We start from the raw sequence: 6,946 nt of genomic DNA, 5'->3' as shown, positions 1-6,946 counted from the left end.
TTTGTGTTTTTTTTTTTTTTTTTTGGTAAATCTGTGTTTGGCAGGAATCCACTAGTGCTCAGAACACGATTTCACGTATATACAGTTTCTTTAATGATTAAGTTTGCAATTTTGAGCCAGATCATAATGCTGTGGTTAACAGAGGGCTCAGTCCCATCCTGTCCCATTCTTCCACAGAAAGACAAAGACATAAGAATTTTAGAAATGTATTGCTAGGGATGATGGTCGGTCTAGCTCAGTAGTCACAGGACATCAGGGGATGCAGCTTGGGGAGAGCATGCAGGGCTTGCCAGTGTTGTGCTGTTTCTGTTGTGTTTGCTCAGCATCCGTAGTTGCTGTACACTGGGGCAGGTGCACTCACCCAACGAGAAGAGAGCTTTTGGCTGCTGAAGTGCAGCAGCTCCGGGCTGCCTTTGCTCCGGGGCCTCACGGTAACTGGGGCCTTTGGGCAGTGGGAGCCGCTATTGACCACAGGGCAGGTTGGGCCTGGGTATCGATGGAGTCCCCTGGGAGCCATTTGGAGCTCGTCCCCTGGAGCAGCAGCTGCGGTCGAGGGCTCTCCCCTGGGGTCAGGACGCTGCCCAAGGAAACTCCTCGAGGTGCCTTGGGTCGGGACGCTGCCCTGAGCAGGTCCTCGAGGGTGAGAGCCCTCGCTTGTCAGGTGAGTGATAAAGTGTTTTGGGTTGTGGTTAAACCCTAGGTAGCAGGGCTTTGTAAAGTGTTTGGAGTTGTCTAAACCCCAGAGAGTGGGGCTTTGTTCTGCGTTTTGGGTTGCTTAAACCCTATAGAGTTCTTTTTTAGGCATTCTGGGTTGGTTAAACCCTAGAAAGCTGTTCTGTTCTCCTCACACAGACATTCGAACTTGTAATTTACAGAGAGCTAGTTAACTGTGTTAATTTTTTTTTTTTTTTTGGAGCTTGGTTGTTATTTGAGAGTGTCTGTAACACTCAGGCTGCGTAATTCCCTTGAGGTTACACCTTCTGTGAGGCCATTCTTTGTAAGTTTTATCTGAAGTGAAGCGTAATGCCCTATGATGCTATAGGGATATTTAGCAGGCTCAGTTTCTTCCTTGATCCTTATCGTCTTGTGACATCTTGTGGAAACAGTTGACATTACTATGACAGTGAATTTCTTATATATACTACTGAGGTGTTTCATGATTTCAACATACCTATGAACCCCCATCGAACTATGAAGATTTCTGAGGATATTGAGCTATTTGGATATGGATTTAGGATCCATATAGATCCCACACGATCTAGGGACCTGTCTGTAGTAATTTTACTCAGCTATGGACAATGGAATTTAAGGTGGTCTGTGCAAACCAGGACTCACTTTTTCTCCTCTAGGTCCTATCTCATTTTTTGATGTTTTCTTGTTCCCCGTGCTGTGCTCCCTGAACAGGCCACATGTGGGATAACTCTTTTTTTTCTTTGATACCATGCTGGGCTGATGACAGCTTTCAGGGTAGAGAACAGGAGCAGGAGCACAGCAAACTTAAGGCATCTCTCCATGCTGCTGACACAGCTTTAGTTTGTGTGAGACAGAATGACGACGGAGCTGTGCAGCATACGGTGGCTGTGCACACTCTGAGAATACCATGATACTGCAATATTACCGTACTTAATAATTTAACTTTTTTTGGTATATTTTGAAATTGCAAAATTAATGTCTTACAGGTAATGGAACCGAACCTGATCCTACTTAAAACAAACAGATAAACCCATAGGGGAGTTCATACTAGAATTACTTCTCTTGAACGGAACCAAATTGGTATTGTTACTAATAATTCTTTGCTAAACCTGACTGGAAATGCAGGTAAAATAAGTCTCTCCTCTAGTAAATTCAAAACAACAGTTTGCCCCAAAGCTGATATGCCCTGTGCAGTACAGGGACTACTTGTACTAATTACAACCTGCAGAGCAGCATCACATCTCAAGTCTCTCCTTTTCTCCTCTCACTTGACTGACCAGGCTCTGCTAGAGGAGTCCTTTTTGCTGTGCTTTGCAGACCTGAGTAAGAAACTGCTCAGTGCAGGTTATTTTTGAGCTCTTTAACCAAATTAGGTCTAATAAAGGAATAACCAGAGATGCTGTTCTTGTCCCGTAGTCAAGATTTGTTTCTTGTTACTGACACCTATGAGCTTCCCTGCAGCAATCTCAACTTATTTTTCTTTTTTTTTTACTTCATTGTGTGAAAATGTGTGTCTGCACATGTACAAATTTCCCAGGGAAAAAAAAAGGAAGGATTAGATTCATTCCCCTACCCTCTGTCCCTCACTTCCCCACTGCAATTTGTGCTCTCAGTGCAGTGCTGTGGCTTCTCTGAGCTTCTCAACCTCTGTTTCATATTTAGAGAACTCAAGAGAAACTGTGGTGCTCTGTTAGCAGTATAGGTACTGTGCAAGCTTCAGCAGGACAACAGGAGGATGGTGTTAAAGCCTTTTCCTAGCTGCAGTCTCACCCTGTAGCATCACCCTTTTAATTGGTTATATGTGAGTCATGGTGCATAAATTCCAGATTACTGGTGTGAACTCTCAGTGCTCTGAACCTCAACTACACTGGAACAAATTTATTCATGGGCTGAACCTGCAGCAGAACCTAACTGAAGTAATGTATTAATTTGCCTCCTTAATTTACTGATCTTACTTCCTCTGTCCTGTACTGAGTGGAAATACAGCATCAGCAGAAGTAAAACTTGCTGCTCCCACAGTCCGCTCAAATGAGGAGAACTTACTCACATGTACTAGTGAGCTACCTGAAAGCAGAAAAGAATGTTGAAGCATTGAAAAGATCTTCTCTGTATCTGATATTTATTGTATGATATTAGAAGAAAAAAAATAATAAACTGGATATAATCAGAATTCTCCATGTAAGAGAATCTGGAGGAAGTGTCTGCCAAATTCCCAAAAGCTGATGAGAGAAGTTAGAGTACTACTGGAGAAAGAGCAAGTACATTAAATGGGGTTACATCAGGCTGGCTGCCAGTCACCAGTGGGGCTCTCCACGGCTCAATTTTAGGGCAGCTACTCTTCAATGTTTTTATAAATGATCTGAGTGCAGGAATCGAATGTACATTAAGTTTGCTGACAATACTAAACTAGGAGGAGCTGTGGACTCCCTCAAAGGTAGAGAGGTCTTACAGGGAGTTCTGCATAGACTAGAGAGCTGGGCAATCACCAACCATGTGAAATTTAACAAGAGCAAGTGCCAGATTACCTGGGATGATGTAATCCTGGTTGTGCATACAAATGGGGAGGACAAGAGGCTGGAGATCAGCCCTGCAGAAAGAGATCTGGGGGTTTGGGTTGATGGCAAGTTGAGTATGAGTGAGCAGTGAGCCCTGGCAGCCAAAAGGGCCAACTGTGTCCTGGGGGCATCACTCACAGCACAGCCAGGTGGTCAAGGGAGGGGATTGTCCCACTCTACCCGGCAGGGATGGGGCCCCACCTCGAGTACTTGTGCAGTTTTGGGTGCCTCAGTGTAACAAGGACATCAGACTGTTAGAGTGTGTCCAGAGGAGGGTGACCAAGACGGTGAAAGGCCTCAAGGGCAAGACTTGGGAGGAGCAGCTGAGGTCACTTGGCTTGTTCAGCTTGGAGAGGAGAAGGCTGAGGGGTGACCCCATCGTAGTCTACAGCTTCCTCAAGGGGGGCAGCGGAGGGGGAGGTGCTGATCTCCTCTCTCTGGTGACCAGCGACAGGACACGAGGGAATGGGATGAAGCAGCGTCAGGGGAAGTTCAGATGGGACATTAGGAAAAGGTTCTTCACTGAGAGGGTGATGAGCTGAGGGAACTGTAGTTGTTTAGCCTGGAGAAAAGGAGGCTCAGGGGAATTTTATTGCTCTCCTGAAAAGAGGTTGTAGTGAGATGGGTTTTTTTCTCCCAAGTAACATGCAATAGGACAAGAAGAAACAGCTTTAAGTTACACCAGGGGAGGTTTCAATTGGATATTAGGAAAAATTTCTGCACTGAAACGGTTGTCAAGCCCTGGAACAGGCTGCCCAGGGAAGTGGCTGAGTCACCATCCCTGGAGGTATTTATAAGACATGTAGATGTGGTGCTTAGAGACATGGTTTAGGGGTGGACTTGGCAGTGTTAGGTCACCAGCTGGACTCAGTGATTTTAAGGGTCTTTTCCAACCTAAATGATTTATGATTCTAACTAAATGCAATTGCTCATCCAAAACCTTAAAAACCTGTGAATTCTATTGAAGTTATTTTGTTGGAGTGACACTACTTTAAGTCATGACATGCTCCCTTCTATTCCAACAAGCATCTGCACTGGAAAAGTAGAGGCTGAGAATGCTCTGAGAATGCCAGAGGATTTGCAGACTGAGACTGAGAGCAGTTTTTCACTTCCTTTGCTTTGGCTGAGTAGCAAAGGTGGCAGAGGAGGGCTTGCAGGAAAACATCATACAATTTTCCTTTCTCTTGACATTAAGACAACAAAAAGATGGTTTGCTTGATGATCTGCCTTGATAACTGGATAAAATACTTGGGCCTACCAGCTCCATGGGCATGTAGTGGCAGCAGGTTGATCTTCCAACAGTAGCATGTTGGAAGAGTTGGTGGCAACCAGGAACGTGTGTCTGCTCTCCTGTGTTATTGTGGAATATAAAAAATCTGGAAAGAGGAAGTTTGTCAGAAGTTATTATTCCCAATGTTTTATAAGGAGGGATATGTATATAAAAAAGCATAGACTAGATAGATGGAAGACTTTTTACAATGAGGGTGGTGAAACACTGGAACAGGTTGCCCAGAGAGGTCGTAGATTCCCTGTTCATGGTCAGGTTGGACGGGACTCTGAGCAACCTGATGTAATAGTTGAAGATGTCCCTGCTCATTGCAGGGGACTCTTAGTGATTTTCTGTAATCCAAAATCTTGATCATCATCTGAACTATGATATTAAATGATGAGACTTCTATTCACAAGACAGTCTGATAAAGCATTTGCTGTTGACAGTGGGCAATTCTTCATGCAGGCAGCCCAAAGAATATTGTAATTTATTAACAGACAGCTCGTGTAAGTGGTGCAAATGTATACTCTTCCCCCCAAAAAATGGGGAAAATGAGTTGTTACCTCTGAGTTTAAAAAGTGTAAGCCTTTAAATTTTCTAAAACATAGATTTTAGAAGTGGTCATACAAACATTTTGGGATACTGAAAAATACAGTTAATTAACCAGCTTTAGATAGAGACTGTCATTTACTTACAATATTGGCAGGGTGGCTCCCTCAGAGGTCACTATTAGAGAGACCTTGTTACAAGTGTATCGCTGGGGAAAGATTACAGAGCCTGGGAAGGGTCACTCGGATCACAAACCTACCTCCAACATAAATATTAAATGTAAATGCAGGCAAATGAAAGGTCTTAACCCATTTTAGAAGAATAATTACTTTAATAACATGGTGATCACGTATTTCTTAAGGCCAGGTCAGAAACCACAGCAAAAACAAATTGAGACACAACATTTTAAAGAGAGACACCCGAGAGCTAGGTGTGTCTCTTAAAAATGCACATTTATTAGCTTTACAGATGTATGTGAAAACACAAGGGATATACTGCAAACTTAATTCTTTGAACATTGCTATCTGCTAGCTATGGGAAGAGTTGTAAATCAACATTCAGCAACCACTTCTATAATTTTACTTTATATATATGTGTGTGTGTGTGTGTGTGTGTGTGCATGTATATATATATATACATACATAGAGTCATAGAACAGTTTGAGTTGGAAGAGAACTTAAAGCTCACCTAGTCCCAACCCCCTGCCATGGGCAGGGACACCTTCCACCAGCCCAGGTTGCCCAAAGCCCCGTTCAACCTGGCCTTGAACCCTTCCAGGGAGGGGGCAGCCACAGCTTCTCTGGGCAACCTGTGCCAGGGCCTCACCACCCTCACAATGAAGAACTTCTTTCTAATATCTAATGTAAATCTACTCTCTGTCAGTTTAAAACCATTACGACTGTCCTATCCCTACACTCCCTGATAAGAAGTCCCCCTCCATTTTTCCTGTAGCCCCTTTCAGCCCTGGGAGGCCACTATAAGGTCTCCTGGAGCCTTCTCTTCTCCAGGCTGAACACCCCCAACTCTCTCAGCCTGTCCTCACAGGGGGGTGCTCCAGCTCCCGGAGCATCTTTGTGGCCTCCTCTGGACCCCCTCAAGCATGTCCATGTCCTTCTTATGCTGAGGGCCCCAGAAGTGGACTCATCACTGCAGGGGGGGTCTCATGAGAACAGAGTAAGAGGGGGAAAATCCCCTCCCTCAACCTGCTGGCCACACCTCTCCTGATGCAGCCCAGGACACGGTTGGCGTTACAGGTTGGGAGTGCATGTTATTGGCTCATGTCCAGTCCTTCATCCACCAGTACCTCCCAAGTCCTTCTCCTCAGGGCTGCTCTCAATCCACTTACTCCCCAGCCTGTACTGGTATCAGGGATTGCCCCATTCCACGTGCAGGACTTTGCACTTGGCCTTGTGGGACTTCATAAGATTTCCATATTCTGCACTAGAAGAGCACTCTTAACTCTTACACAAGGCTCATGCTTCTGAGCCTTCAGGATTTTTGCCCTTTAAGCTACAAGACACTGAAGTGAGGCTGCATCTCAATTACCGGGTTCAGTTTTGAGGCCCTCACCCCAAAAAGGCCATTGAATGACTCGAGCGTGGCCAGAGAAGGGCAACGGAGCTGGTGCAGGGTCTGGAGCACAGGTCTGCTGGGGAGCGGCTGGGGGAACTGGGGGGGTTCAGTCTGGAGAAGAGGAGGCTGAGGGGAGACCTCCTGGCCCTCGGCAACTCCCTGCCAGGAGGGGGCAGAGAGGGGGGATGAGTCTCTGGAGCCAAGGCCCCAGCGCCAGGCCCCGAGGGAATGGCCTCAAGCTGCCCAGGGCAGGGTCAGGCTGGCTCTGAGGAAGGATTTCTGTGCAGAAGGGGCTGTTGGGCGTTGG

At 45.7% G+C, this 6,946-nt stretch overlaps 1 protein-coding gene across 2 annotated transcripts in view; it reads left to right on the top strand.

Annotated features, from left to right (window-relative positions):
* The first annotated feature begins 2,093 nt into the window (after positions 1–2,093).
* The window catches only part of TRAPPC9 (trafficking protein particle complex 9), a 546,185-nt gene continuing 541,332 nt past the window's right edge, over positions 2,094–6,946 (top strand). For both annotated transcript variants that reach the window (XM_026841777.1, XM_026841775.1), the window contains exon 1: positions 2,094–2,105. The gene's annotated coding sequence lies outside the window, so the exon portion shown is untranslated. The remainder of the gene's footprint in view (positions 2,106–6,946) is intronic.

This window comes from Athene cunicularia (assembly GCF_003259725.1).
Source record: "Athene cunicularia isolate RWA chromosome 2 unlocalized genomic scaffold, athCun1 chr2_part1, whole genome shotgun sequence".
Classification (NCBI taxonomy): domain Eukaryota; kingdom Metazoa; phylum Chordata; class Aves; order Strigiformes; family Strigidae; genus Athene; species Athene cunicularia.
Note: the sequence above shows the minus strand (reverse complement) of the source record. Positions and strands in the feature narration are given on the sequence as shown.